The sequence below is a fragment of the Phyllobates terribilis genome, unplaced genomic scaffold, assembly GCF_046119375.1.
Source record: "Phyllobates terribilis strain yellow unplaced genomic scaffold, ASM4611937v1 Scaffold_8__6_contigs__length_399053987, whole genome shotgun sequence".
Classification (NCBI taxonomy): domain Eukaryota; kingdom Metazoa; phylum Chordata; class Amphibia; order Anura; family Dendrobatidae; genus Phyllobates; species Phyllobates terribilis.
In genome coordinates this window covers 6,478,140-6,494,078 of record NW_027362768.1, presented here as the reverse complement: position 1 = coordinate 6,494,078, position 15,939 = coordinate 6,478,140, and positions in this window count along the sequence as shown.

Here is a 15,939-nt window from a genome sequence, read left to right as displayed (position 1 = left end):
CTCCATGGCTATGTCCATGATCTCCTCCATGGCTATGTCCATGATCTCCTCCATGGCTATGTCCATGATCTCCTCCATGGCTGTGCTCATGCCCATGTGGCGCACTGGTGCCACAGATCCCAGAGGGGTGCATGGATGGAATTCTCCCCAGTGGCCTCAATACATGCAGACACCTCCACCCAAGTCCACTAGATGGAGCCCTGTCAGGTATATAAATACTGGGGGGTGGAGTTCAGGAAGTCAGTCAGTGGGAAGCAGTGAGTGTGATACGATGCTGCAGCTCCTGACAAGCTGAAGTCTGTGTGGATGAAGGCCAGGCTAGGCCCAAGCTGTGGGCTAGTCTTGCCAGTGAGAGCCTGGAGCGGGCTAGAAGGCAAGGAGAGAAGGAGAAACACATAGGGGGCAGAGGAGCATACCAGGCTCACCCCGAATAATACACCGGACACCGGGTCCGCAACTACAGGGTCCTTTATGCCCAGTAGGAACAACCGGAATCCCTGGAGAACTACAAGTCCCAGGTTAACCAAACGCTGACTACAGCAACAGGGTTAGGTACCACAAAGGCTCCTGCGACCAAAAATAGTGGGAACCAGGAGAAAACCCTAACACCAGGTCAGCAGGTAGAAGAAGGAAGCAGTAACCAAGCCAGGCCTAGCTCCAGGCAGGCCCGAAGCATAGAGAGTAAGAGACACAGATCAGGGGGCCCTACACCCGCTCACTGGGGAGAGTCCAGAAATGTACCCTTCGCCCTGAGTATCCAGGACCATACCTGCATCACCACCAGTAAAGGTATTGAAGTTTACCCTTGTGTGTGTGCCCTTACTTCCTCCGGGACCGTCCTGCCGTCTCTCTCCTGCTTCCATCATCCCCTATATCAACACTGCCCTGAGGCCTGCTCCACCTGCGGGGAGCCGTCCCATCCGAGCTGCCCCCAACATCTGCCTCATTGGACTGTCGCAGCGCTGGTGATCCTTACCAGATACCGCAGATGGCGTCACGAACATTTCTTAAGAAAACCTTTAATCCTAATATAAATATCCCCTTTTTTAAGTTGACCGCCCTGGGCCACGGACCGGGCCAGCCACGGTGATATTCCTCCACCAGCATCTGAGGGCCCGGCTGCCGAGTACCCCACGGCCCCGGGGGCGAGTCACCCACCCGCATGGCTGTGACCATGACCTCCACTATGGCTATGCCCTTGACTCAAGGAACCATTAAATAAAGAATGACTGTGCCCATGACCTAAAAAAGAAGAATGTTACACAGATTTAAAAATCTTTCAAAAGCCTGGACTCAAGACTCATCAATTTTTTTTTTAATCAGATACTTTTTATTAAAAGACTTTTTAACATTACACATAAACAACATTGAGGCATCACCCAACTGGCAATGCCATTCAAAACCCACCCGTTCCCCCTTCCCCCACCCATTACACCCCCAAAAACCATATGGCAAAGACAAATTTAATTACAGACCGCATATTATCATATAGCTTATCTAACTATTAAAGCATTGATAATTTGATCCATGGATACAGAGCACAATATCCAATAGTCAGTGGTTAGTTAAGTGGAACCTGAGAGACCACAACATTTCGGACTCAATTGATATTTAAAATGGACATAATATGATAACCATGAAACGTGCTCCATCTACCCCAGATTTTGTCAAATTTACGTATAGCCTTCCGCTTTTTGGACACTCCCTCTTCTAATCTTAATAAAAGACGCATTTTATCCAAGAATTCCTGGAACCTGAGAGGAGAGGGATCCAACCAATGTGCAGCTATAAGCTTTCTGATCTGATATAGAGTCCTCTTAACGGCTATTATTTCATCCTCTTCACATCCTATTATTTCTACATGGCCCAACACACATACTTTAGGATGTAAGGGTAGATTACACTCAAACAAACCCCTTACCAGCCCAGGGCGTATTAGTACGCCCCAGGCCATCACCCCCGGTTCAGTGAGGGCTCCGGCGGTGAGCCCGCACTGAACCGGGCACATGTCAGCTGATGCTTACAGCTGACATGTGCCCGCAACAGCCGCGGGTGGAATCGCGATCCACCCACGGCTGTTAACATGTTAAATGCCGCTGTCAATCTCTGACAGCGGCACTTAACTCGCGCTTCCGGGAAGCGCGTCCTAAGCTCTGCCCATCGGTGACCCCATCACTTGATCGCGGGTGGGCATGACAACCCAGGGTCTGCAGCCGACGCCTGTCGTTATCCTGTCTCAATTGCTATGAGCACCACCTTGTGGTCAGCACTCATAGCAAGTGAGCATTTTCTGTATACAAGCGATCTGCTCATCGCCTGTATGCAGCAGAAGCAATCAGATACCTGTTGCTTCTAGTCTCCTATGGAGACTATTGACGCATGCAGAAAGTGTAAAAAAAATGTTTTTAAAAATATTAAAAAAAATTAAAAAATATAAAAGTTTAAATCACCCCCCTTTTGCCCCATTCAAAATAAAATAATAAAAAATAAAAGCCACATACACATATTTGGTATCGCCGCGTTCAGAATCGCCCGATCTATCAATATAAAAAAAGAACTAATCAGATCAGTAAACGGCGTAATGAGAAAAAAATTCTAAACACCAGAATTACATTTTTTTGGTCGCCGCAACATTGCAATAAAATGCAATAACGGGCAATCAAAACATCGGATCTACCCCAAAATGGTATTAATAAAAATGTAAGCTGGGCACGCAAAAAATAAGCCCTCACCCGGCCCCAGATCCCAAAAAATGGAGACGCTACGGGTCTTGGAAAATGACGCCATTTTTTTACATTTTTTTTTAGCAAACTTTGGATTTTTTTTTCACCACTTAAATAAAAAAGAACCTATACATGTTTGGTATCTACGAACTCGTAATGACCTGGAGAATAAGAATTGCAGGTCAGTTTTAGCATTCAGTGAACGTGGTAAAAAAATAAAAATAAAAAATCTGTGGTATTGCACTTTTTTTGAAATTTCACCGCACTTGGAATTTTTTTCCCGATTTCCAGTACATGATATGGTAAAGCTAGTAATGGCGTTTAAAAGTACAACTCGTCCCACAAAAAATAAGCCCTCACATGGCCATATTGACCAAAAAATAAAAACGCTATGGCTCTGGGAACAAGGGGAGCAAAAAACGAGAATGCAAAAACGGAAAATCCCATGGTCGCGAAGGGGTTAATGTACTGCACACACTCATTCCAGAATACCGCGACCCTCCTACACGTCCACATCGTATGCATAAGATCTGCTCCTTCCTCTCCACATTTTGGACACTCACTGTCATTCCTTGCTCCAATGCGCTGTAGAAATTTGGGAGTTCTATATACCCTATGCAATAAGTACAACTGTTAGAGTCTATGTGCCTCACATGTAGATAGTATCGGAACGCTCCCCACCACATCTTCCCATTCTTCCGAGGATATAGCACCAATGTCACGCTCCCACCTCTCCTTAACATTTAAGGGTCTGTCCCACTGAAATTGCTGCATAAGTATCCCGTAGATTCTGGAAATCAATCCCTTCCCACTTCTATGGCATAATAATGTGTTAAACAGTAGATGATGTTGGATTTTACTCTGCATATGTCGCGGCTGTACAAACCATGCATGCCTTATTTGGAGATAAAAGTAACAACTAGTTTGTGGAATATAATCCAGCAGAGACCAAAAGACTTATTATGAAGATATCAACTAGATATAGCAAATAAGTACATAAAATATAACTTTTATTAATGAAAAGTCTAAAAAGAAATTTATAACATGATGCCCATATGGTGTATCATAAGTAAAAAGATATAAATATCTACGATATAGCTGGACAGAGTATCAGGCCCTATTAGGTCCAGCATAAGTAAGAATAATGAAGGTATTCAAGCTATGAAGTCCAAAAAGAGAACCCCACAGATACGCAAAAAAACAAGGTATATCTCACCAAATGCCCATATAGCAATATAGACGGTGATTATACCTATATCTGTGTATACCCATAGACAAAACCAGCCATTATTAAATGGTAAATAAGTATACAATCAAATAGAGCTATGAGGGGCCTTCTATTATCATCCAGGCACTCAATCCTCATAAAACATGGAAACATCTCACCTGGGGTCTTTTTATATATATCTGCTCCCCCTTTACATTCCAGGTGATGAGTTAATCCATGGAACATCCCAAGCCGAGGTATACCTCACCAAATACCCATATAGCAATATATACGGTGATCATACCTATATCTGCATATACCCATAGACATAACAAGCCATTATTAAATGGTAGGTATGTATACAGAAATAGAACTATGAGGAGCCTTCTATTACCATCCAGGCATTTAAATCCTCATAGAACATGGAAACATCTCACCCGGGGTATTTTTATGTCTGCTCCCCCTTTACATTATAGGTGATCAGTTTGTCCACGGAACATCCCGACGCGTTTCAATCCTTCATCAGGGGTATATAGTTCCTCTTCATTAAGGGTATATCATTCCTCATTCCTGCATTGGTTCCTTAATCATATCCTAATGCCTCAAGTGGGTACACATTATGCCCTGCTTTATATGCGTGCGTTAAGCCGCGCTCCTTCATAATTACCGCGCTGACCGTGACGTGTTTCCGGTCCCAGAATACCACACTGCCGGAAGTAAACATCACGCGTTACCATGGGCATGGAACGCACTTCCGGTCCCAGAATACCCCGTTACCGGAAGTCAACGTCACGCGTTCCCATGGATATGGAACGCAAGCGTGCTGCTAGGAAACACGCATCACCTTACCAATACGTGGTGCCGCCTCACGCCATGCTGGAACCCACAGGTTCCTCCCCCATGCGATCCAGCAATCATATTAAGTGGGATAAAGGATTTTCAACAGCGGGAAAAGGCCACCCTCCGTTGTCCACATCTCTATCAAAACAAATACCCCAAATAATAATAATGTGTAAGAAGGCTCTATCTGTTAGTCACCAGAAAAACTGCCTAATTGTCTAAGTAAACACGTACAGTTCTCTCCATAAATTTATACAAATAGATCATGGATTAAAAAGGTTTTTATCGAGATAGAAAAGACCATATAAGTGCAATGCTTCGGTATGTTACATGGGGGTTCCCGTGGGACAAATAGTTTCAAAGAATAATATATTAATCAATCACCAAAGCCACAGCGGACCTCTCAAGAGAAACAGAAGAAAAAAGGGGGGGAGGCCCTAATGAAACAACTATAGTGATAACTAATCTGCTTACCCTACCTACGTGGAGGTTGGCACCCTACAAATCCTGCGCAAATGGCGCCCCCACTCTACGGTGGCTTTCCCTATCTACTTAACCCTATTCTGTCCCTATTCTGGAAGGAATGGGGCAAAGGAAAGAATCTCATTCATACCAAGTGGGGTAGTGGTGCCCAGGGTAAAGATCCAACGAGTTTCCTTTTGTAAAATGCGTAAATCCCAGTTTCCTCCTCTTATCGAAGGTGTCACCTTTTCAATGCCCATAAATTTAATGACATTGGCATCCCCCTGGTGCATAGTGTTTACATGATTAGCTATTGGGGTATCTTTCTTGTTTTTTATATCACGTAAGTGTTCTAATATCCTTTTCTTAAACTCCCTTCGTGTCTTCCCAATATATTCCAATTTGCATATACAAGTCGCTTTGTATATCACTCCCTTCGATCGACAATTTATGAGTTCCCTAATCTTGAACTCCCTCCCCTTGACAAAGCTCCTGAAACGAAATGTGTGTCCTCAGCAAGGGCCTATCCTTCGTCCCTACTACCGATTTTGATGCTTTTGAAGTGGTTAAGGATTTACATTTGTTTGTTCGTAAATTAAAATGGAAAAAGCACTTTATTAGGGAAGGCAAGAAAAGTAGTAGGGACTTGGGGATTGAAGAAGATCTACTGGAGGACGTTAGACTTCTGTACCACTTGGGAGATTTAAACCCCAATATTGATGGAAAAGGCCCATTTACGGCCTTAAAGAATAGGAGTCAGAAGGTACCACCATCATCTGGTGACATTTGCTCTGTAGACGTATTTTTAAATCTAGTGACAAAAGACTTGGTTGACCTTGAATACGGTAGAAACGATCGAAGCCATAATCTATCTAAGGGGGAAATGGAATGTTTGCTGAGATTGGAAGGGGACAAAAATATTGTAATAAAACCGTCTGACAAAGGCGGGAATTTAGTCATCATGGATACTGACCATTATCGTGCAATGTGTTTGGGGTTACTCGAACAGAAGGAGGGTTATCGGAGACTATCACATAACCCAACTAAGGATTTACATAACAAACTCAGGGAGTTGGTACAGGAAGGTTTCATTAACAAAGTGATTGATAAAAATGAAAAGGACTATCTGGTCCCAGCCTACCCGATCACAGCGACTTTTTATGGTCTTCCTAAAGTCCATAAAGGTCTGGAACCACTAAAAGCAAGACCCATTGTGTCTGGAATTAACAGCCTCACACATAAGGAAGGCACATATATTGATAAAATTCTGAGACCATTTGTGATAGCTTTAAATTCGTATGTGCGTGACACAGCGGACCTCTTGAGGAAACTCGAGGGTGTTGTATTGGAGCAAGACATGATTTTGGGGAGTGTGGATGTAGAAGCCTTATACTCCTCGATCCCCCATGAATTTGGTTTAAGAGCCGTTGACTACTACCTAAGATCAAGGGGTAGACAATTCACTATACATAATGAGTTCACCTTGAAACTCCTTGAATTTTGTCTCAATAACAACGTCTTCACGTTCGATGGGGAATATTTCCACCAGCTCAGGGGCACAGCAATGGGGAGCCCATGTGCTCCCTCTTATGCTAATTTGCTCCTGGGCTGGTGGGAAGAAACCATGGTTTTTAATGAGTGTGACCTAGCCAACGGGGTTGTCATGTGGCTGCGATTTATTGACGATGTTTTTGTGAACTCATAAATTGTCGATCGAAGGGAGTGATATACAAAGCGACTTGTATATGCAAATTGGAATATATTGGGAAGACACGAAGGGAGTTTAAGAAAAGGATATTAGAACACTTACGTGATATAAAAAACAAGAAAGATACCCCAATAGCTAATCATGTAAACACTATGCACCAGGGGGATGCCAATGTCATTAAATTTATGGGCATTGAAAAGGTGACACCTTCGATAAGAGGAGGAAACTGGGATTTACGCATTTTACAAAAGGAAACTCGTTGGATCTTTACCCTGGGCACCACTACCCCACTTGGTATGAATGAGATTCTTTCCTTTGCCCCATTCCTTCCAGAATAGGGACAGAATAGGGTTAAGTAGATAGGGAAAGCCACCGTAGAGTGGGGGCGCCATTTGCGCAGGATTTGTAGGGTGCCAACCTCCACGTAGGTAGGGTAAGCAGATTAGTTATCACTATAGTTGTTTCATTAGGGCCTCCCCCCCTTTTTTCTTCTGTTTCTCTTGAGAGGTCCGCTGTGGCTTTGGTGATTGATTAATATATTATTCTTTGAAACTATTTGTCCCACGGGAACCCCCATGTAACATACCGAAGCATTGCACTTATATGGTCTTTTCTATCTCGATAAAAACCTTTTTAATCCATGATCTATTTGTATAAATTTATGGAGAGAACTGTACGTGTTTACTTAGACAATTAGGCAGTTTTTCTGGTGACTAACAGATAGAGCCTTCTTACACATTATTATTATTTGGGGTATTTGTTTTGATAGAGATGTGGACAACGGAGGGTGGCCTTTTCCCGCTGTTGAAAATCCTTTATCCCACTTAATATGATTGCTGGATCGCATGGGGGAGGAACCTGTGGGTTCCAGCATGGCGTGAGGCGGCACCACGTATTGGTAAGGTGATGCGTGTTTCCTAGCAGCACGCTTGCGTTCCATATCCATGGGAACGCGTGACGTTGACTTCCGGTAACGGGGTATTCTGGGACCGGAAGTGCGTTCCATGCCCATGGTAACGCGTGATGTTTACTTCCGGCAGTGTGGTATTCTGGGACCGGAAACACGTCACGGTCAGCGCGGTAATTATGAAGGAGCGCGGCTTAACGCACGCATATAAAGCAGGGCATAATGTGTACCCACTTGAGGCATTAGGATATGATTAAGGAACCAATGCAGGAATGAGGAATGATATACCCTTAATGAAGAGGAACTATATACCCCTGATGAAGGATTGAAACGCGTCGGGATGTTCCGTGGACAAACTGATCACCTATAATGTAAAGGGGGAGCAGACATAAAAAGACCCCGGGTGAGATGTTTCCATGTTCTATGAGGATTTAAATGCCTGGATGGTAATAGAAGGCTCCTCATAGTTCTATTTCTGTATACATACCTACCATTTAATAATGGCTTGTTATGTCTATGGGTATATGCAGATATAGGTATGATCACCGTATATATTGCTATATGGGTATTTGGTGAGGTATACCTCGGCTTGGGATGTTCCATGGATTAACTCATCACCTGGAATGTAAAGGGGGAGCAGATATATATAAAAAGACCCCGGGTGAGATGTTTCCATGTTTTATGAGGATTGAGTGCCTGGATGATAATAGAAGGCCCCTCATAGCTCTATTTGATTGTATACTTATTTACCATTTAATAATGGCTGGTTTTGTCTATGGGTATACACAGATATAGGTATAATCACCGTCTATATTGCTATATGGGCATTTGGTGAGATATACCTTGTTTTTTTGCGTATCTGTGGGGTTCTCTTTTTGGACTTCATAGCTTGAATACCTTCATTATTCTTACTTATGCTGGACCTAATAGGGCCTGATATTCTGTCCAGCTATATCGTAGATATTTATATCTTTTTACTTATGATACACCATATGGGCATCATGTTATAAATTTCTTTTTAGACTTTTCATTAATAAAAGTTATATTTTATGTACTTATTTGCTATATCTAGTTTGTGGAATACAGTATTCTTCTTTCAGCTGATGAAACGATTTAAATATTTCCTCCTCTAATATTTGCGCCACATTAGTTATTCCCAATTTTTCCCATATTCCGAATCCTTTCAATTTATGGATCTCTGGAAGGCCCGCATTATGCCACAACGGGGTAAACGGGGTAGAACCCTCTATTCCCAACAACAGTTTGATTTTCTGCCACATTTTCCCCATAAGTGCTAGGGTCGGAAGATGCCGCCTAGCATCCCACCCCGAGATTCCCGTTTCTAGAAAGGAGGTAACTGGCAAATTGTGTGTGAGTAGACGTATCAGTTTATCTAGGTTCCCCTGAATTAACCAGAGTTGTTGAGTCTGAGAGGCTAGAAAATATATACATGGATTAGGTGCGGCTAGTCCCCCCTGATCTTTGGGCCTTTGAAGTGTATCCAAGCTGATTCTGACCAACCCTTTTTTCCAAATCAATTCCCGAAATAGTGCTTGAAATTTATAAAATATTCTCATGGGGATCCAGACCAGTGAATTATGAAGGATATATAATAATTGGGGCATTAACACCTTTTAATTAAGTTAGTTCGACCTACTACTGATAGGGGGAGTTTGCTCCAAGTATTGGCCTTTTGTTGAAATCTGGTAAACAGTTCAAGTAAGTTTAAAGGAATGTAATCTCCGATAGATGTGGTCACTCTAACTCCGAGATATTTAAATTCTCGCACAATCTTCAAGCAAGTATTCCCTGCCCTAGTATTTAGAGACAAACCATCCACCGGCATAAGAAATGATTTATCCCAATTAATCCGTAGGCCAGAATGATCTCCAAACTCCCTTATTAAATTCATAGCCGTCGTCAGAGATTGCTCCGTGTCGCCCAAAAACAACAGAAGGTCATCGGCATATAGGGCCACCCGCTCCTCCAGTGTTTTATAGCGGAACAACTGTATTTCGCTGGTGGAGCGAAGCTTAACAGCCAAAGGCTCCATTGCCAGGGCGAACAGTAAGGGAGACAACGGGCAGCCCTGACGCGTGCCTCTGCCCATTTCAATGCTACCAGAAAGATTACCATTAATTAGAATCCGAGCTACCGGATTGTTATACAGAAGCCGCAGCCAGGCCCGAAATCCAGTACCAAACCCCATCTTTCTCAAAACAGCCCATAAATACTCCCATTCGACATTATCAAAAGCCTTAGCGGCGTCAAGTGATAGCACTGCCCTACCACCCGCATTTTGTGACTGCATTTGGAGATTAAGAAAAAGCCGGCGCAAGTTAATTACCGTTGACTTGGCCGGTATAAACCCAGTCTGGTATTCTGCAACCAAATATGTGATAAACGCCACCAGTCTTGTAGCCAAGACCTTAGCTAAAATTTTTACATCTACTGAGAGTAAAGATATTGGCCTATATGATTCAGGGTTTAATGCATCCTTTCCAGGTTTTGGCAAAAGAACTATGCTAGCCTCCCTCATTGAAGTCGGCAAAGCCCCCCCTCCCTCGCCCCCTTAAACACTTCCAGTAACCTGGGAAGCAGTCTCCTTATAAATTTCCACAGGGATCCCATCAGTACCAGGGGCCTTGTTATTTTGAAAATCTTTTAAAGCTTACAGCATATCCTCCAGCGTAATTGGTGCATCTAGTTGCTCCCTCTGGTCATTGTCAGACATGGTATTTGCATATCATGAAGATATAGATCTATGTCCCTTTGCGCCTTAGTCAGTTTGGAGGCATATAATTGTCTGTAAAACTGAATAAATTCTTCCATTATAGCCTTTGAATCAGTAATTACCACACCCTTAGTATCCCTGATATCTGCAATCATAGTGTCTCACCCAGGGGGATATGGGGGAACTCGGTACCCAGGCCTTTACCTTCTGCTGGATGTCACGGCAGTGTGCTCCCGGGCCCGTACCCTGGGTTCGCTCTTAAAAAGGGTGGTTGTTTGGAGGGATGAATAACGGTTTTGTCTCGTGACGCCACCTGTGGTTCCTGGTAATAGATACCAGAGCTGCTGCAGACCTCCGGGGGTGATGGGATGGCAGCTGAGATGTTTCTGCTCCCCACAGGCGGAGCGGATCCCCCGGGACAGGGTTGATGGAAGGGATGCAGGTGAGAGGTGGCCCAGTTGGGTCAGGGGAGAATAACAGACACGCACACAAGGGGGGCTCGCTTCAGTACCTTTACTGGTGTAGACGGCAGGTATGGTCCAGGGTACTTGGTAGGAAGGGTGCACTTCTGGACTCTCCCCAGTGAGCGGGTAGTAGGCCTCCTGGTCCGTTTCTTCCTCTCACTCTGAAGCTCCTGACCCGCCTGGAGCTAGGCCTAGCTTCTGTTCAGTTTCACTCTCTCACCTGTCTGCTTGGTAGTAAGAACTTTCTTCTGGCTACCACTATCCCTGGATGCTGGGGCCTTTGTGGTTCCTAGTTCTTTAGATGATTGTTGCTTCAGGTTGACCAGGGGTCTAGAATCCCCTTGGTATACTGGTTATTCCTACTGGGAGTAGAGGACCCTGTAGGCACGGACCCGGTGTCCGGCTTGTGTTCTGGGGTGAGCCTAAGATGCTCCTCTGCCCCCTTAACACCTGTCTCTTCTCTCCTGACCTCCGGCCACACTCTAGGCCCTCAGGCTTCAGCACGTGCTTTAGGCCTTCACTTGCCCTCAGCATACCAGCTAACAGGTGCTGCTTCTTCACTGATCTCTAGTGCCAGCACACTGTGCCTACCTAACTCCACCCTCCAGTATATACAGTGCAGACCAAAAGTTTGGACACACCTTCTCATTTAAAGATTTTTCTGTATTTTCATGACTTTGAAAATTGTACATTCACACTGAAGGCATCAAAACTATGAATTAACACATGTGGAATTATATACTTAACAAAAAAGTGTGAAACAACTGAAAATATGTCTTATGTTCTAGGTTCTTCAAAGTAGCCACCTTTTGCTTTGATGACTGCTTTGCTCACTCTTGGCATTCTCTTGATGAGCTTCAAGAGGTAGTCACCGGAAATGATCTTCCAACAATTTTGAAGTAGTTCCCAGAGATGCTTAGCACTTGTTGACCCTTTTGCCTTCACTCTGCGGTCCAGCTCACCCCAAACCATCTCGACTGGGTTCAGGTCTGGTGACTGTGGAGGTGTGTTTGGGGTCATTGTCCTGTTGAAAAATAAATGATGGTCCAACTAAACGCAAACCGGATGGAATAGCATGCTGCTGCAAGATGCTGTGGTAGCCATGCTGGTTCAGTATGCCTTCAATTTTGAATAAATCCCCAACAGTGTCACCAGCAAAGCATCCCAACACCTCCTCCTCCATGCTTCACGGTGGGAACCAGGCATGTAGAGTCCATCCGTTCACCTTTTCTGCGTCGCTCAAAGACACGGTGGTTGGAACCAAAGATCTCAAATTTGGACTCATCAGACCAAAGCGCAGATTTCCACTAATGTCCATTCCTTGTGTCCTTTAGCCCAAACAAGTCTCTTCTCCTTGTTGCCTGTCCTTAGCAGTGGTTTCTTAGCAGCTATTTTACCATGAAAGCCTGCTGCACAAAGTCTCCTCTTAACAGTTGTTGAAGAGATGTGTCTGCTGCTAGAACTCTGTGTGGCATTGACCTGGTCTCTAATCTGAGCTGCTGGTAACCTGTGATTTCTGTGGCTGGTGACTCGGATAAGCTTATCCTCAGAAGCAGAGGTGACTCTTGGTCTTCCTTTCCTGGGGCAGTCCTCATGTGAGCCAGTTTCTTTGTAGCGCTTGATGGTTTTTGCAACTGCACTTGGGGACACTTTCAAAGTTTTCCCAATTTTTCAGACTGACTGACCTTCATTTCTTAAAGTAATGATGGCCACTCATTTTTCTTTACTTAGAATTTGTATTATGGCAAGAAAAAAGCAGCTAACAGTCTATTCAGTCAGACTATCAGCTGTGTATCCACCAGACTTCTGCACAACACAACTGATGGTCCCAACCCCATTTATAAGGCAAGAAATCCCACTTATTAAACCTGACAGGGCACACCTGTGAAGTGAAAACCATTTCCGGTGACTACCTCTTGAAGCTCATCAAGAGAATGCCAAGAGTGTGCAAAGCAGTCATCAAAGCAAAAGGTGGCTACTTTGAAGAACCTAGAATATAAGACATATTTTCAGTTGTTTGACACTTTTTTTGTTAAGTATATAATTCCACATGTGTTAATTCATAGTTTTGATGCCTTCATTGAGAATGTACAATTTTCATAGTCATGAAAATACAGAAAAATCTTTAAATGAGAAGATGTGTCCAAACTTTTGGTCTGTACTGTATATCTCCCTAACAGGCCTCCCTCTGCTGGTATGAGGTGGAAGGGTGGAGGTGTCTGTATGTAGTGAGGGCCTCTTGTGGAGAAGTCCGTCCATGCACCCTTTTGGGTCCTGTGGTACCTGTGAATAGCAGGGTGCCACATCCCCCCCCCCCCCCCACCGCAGTACATTTCAGTACTCCTGGACTGGAGATTTTTGTAAACAGGTAAGAACAACAAATACAATTATAATAACACATTTTTAGCAGGCTACAGCGCGATATGTAACCTGATGTCCATTCTTTTCAACAAGGTGCAACATTAGCAACATGAGGGACCCGTCCGAAAATCCCCAACGTAGGCCCTGGGCGTGGCTGCAGGGCATAAGTGATCCAGGTGTTGGACCACGTCTTCGGCCACGCCAAACGGGTTTTTGTTCTGAGGTCATTTGTTGTAGCTATAAAACCAATAAGGGGCACTTTAAGAAGCGCAACTATTCACAATGGACAGTTTTTGGCTGCTCACAGTCCTCAGCCTACAAGTCTTTATACCCTTAATGGGTAACTAAATGTACATATGTAACTTTTCCAGTTCACACAAACAATGCTATACCCTTCAGGGTAACTATTTACACTGTAGGCATTTTGTACTTTATTCCCTATACCTGGTAGGGATTTGGCCTTGTGTGCTGCGTGTGGATCTACGTAGCACTGGGGTGATACTGGTGTCTGTGCATGCACTATCCGCTAACCTATCAGGTCTACGTGTGGGTAAGTTATAGGACTGCCTCAACATCTCTATAGGACTGGCAAGTGCACTGTTTACTGGGCCCTAAGGCTCTGCTTCAACTGGTGATCCTCCTCTTACTGGGGGCTCTTCCTGTTCCTGAGCAGGTTGTTCTTGTGGTAGAGGTTCTTCTGGTGGCTGACAGAAGTGTATCACTGGTATGATAAGTGCTCCATCGAGTTGAGGCCAGTCCGCGGGGAAGTCTCCTAGAACTGTATGAACTACATCTTCCTTGGGTTTTTCCGGTATTATAAGAGGTACTTCTTCCTCCTGTGTCTTCAGTAGACCTGGGCACAATTTCAAGTGGTCCCTTGAGACTGTTGTGGTTGTCCTACCTCCATTCTTGCTGATCAGGCAGGTTTTGGTGTTGTCAAATCCGGAACTTAACACGGTGTAGGGCTCTCTTTCCCACTGGTCATCGAGCTTGTGACCTCTTCTCTTCCGCTTTAGCACTATTTCTCCGGGTGCAAGGGTTCTGCTGGTGCATGCTTGTTATACTGGTCTTCTTGTCTTTCTCTTTACTTTGTTTAGGCTTTCTTCGACACAGGCCTGTACCTTCCTGTACTGCTCTTGCCGATTTGTGTCCCAGTCTTCAATGGACATATCTGTAGCAGGATCTACCACTTCGAGTTCCAGGTCCATGGGCAATTTTCCGGGTCTTGCTCTCATGAGGTACGCTGGGGTACAGTTAGTAGAACTCACAGGTATGCGGTTATACAGATCCACCAGGTCAGGTAGTTTGTCTGGCCACTGGTTCCTCTCTTCCAAAGGTAGGGTTTTTAACAGGTCTATGACGATGTTATTCATTTTCTCGCACATACCGTTTGTTTGAAGATGATATGGTGTGGTCCGGATCTTCTTGCATCCATACAGGTGACAGAATTCTTTGAATAGTTCAGCTTCAAAGGCAGGGCCTTGATCTGTTAGCACCTTGTCCGGATATCCATGGGTCCTGCAGAAGTAGGTTTGGAATGTTCTTGCTGCAGTTTCTGCTGTCAGATCCTTGACAGGGGCTACCACAAGGAACCGGGAATAGTGATCTACCATGGTCAGGGCATAGGAATAGCCTGACGTGCTGGGTGACAGTTTGACGCGATCCAGAGCGACAATCTCCAGGGGTTGGGTTGTTTTGATGGACGGCAAGGGTGCTTTCTGACTTCTGTAGTCTTTCCTTCTGAGGTTACAGGGCCCACAGTTCCGGCATCACCTTTCTATGGAACTCCGCATTCCGACCCAATAGAACCGGTCCTTCAGCAAGGTTTCCAGCTTCTTCCAGCCAAAGTGACCTGCTTAATCGTGGTAGGCCTCTTAACACCACCTGGATATCTGTCCTGGGTACTAAGATATGCCACACCATTTCATGGGTTCTGGGGTTGATATACTTTCTGCACAGCTTCTCTCTGTAGATGAACAGCCAGCTTCTCTCATTCCACAGTTGCTTGGCTTGTGGAGGAGCGTCCTTCTCCAGGTGAGAACCTTCCTTGGTTATCAGTCCTTTGATGAGGCTGACAACCGGGTCACTGTCCTGGGTCTCCTTCCAACTGTGATGAGATAAAGGGTTTAGTGTCTTACCGCAATGCCTTCTGGAGGTGCGCTGTTCGTGGACCATCCCGTTTCTGTGGAAGGCAGGTAGTTCAATCTCTTTCAGGTCACCCACTTCATCCTCGGTGTCTGACTGGTGTGGCATTCTGGATAGGACATCGGCGTTGGCGTTCTTATGGCCTGCCCAGTACTTGATCGTGAACTGATAGTTTGACAGTCTGGCCATCCAACGCTGTTCCATGGCTCCCAACCTGGCTATCTCCAGGTGTGTCAAGGGATTGTTGTCGGTGAAAGCTGTGAATTTAGCAGAGGCTAGGTAATGCTTAAATCGTTCAGTGATGGCCCATATCAAGGCCAGGAACTCCAGCTTGAAGGAGCTGTAATTTTCTGGATTCCTCTCGGTGGGGCGAAGCTTCTTGCTGGCA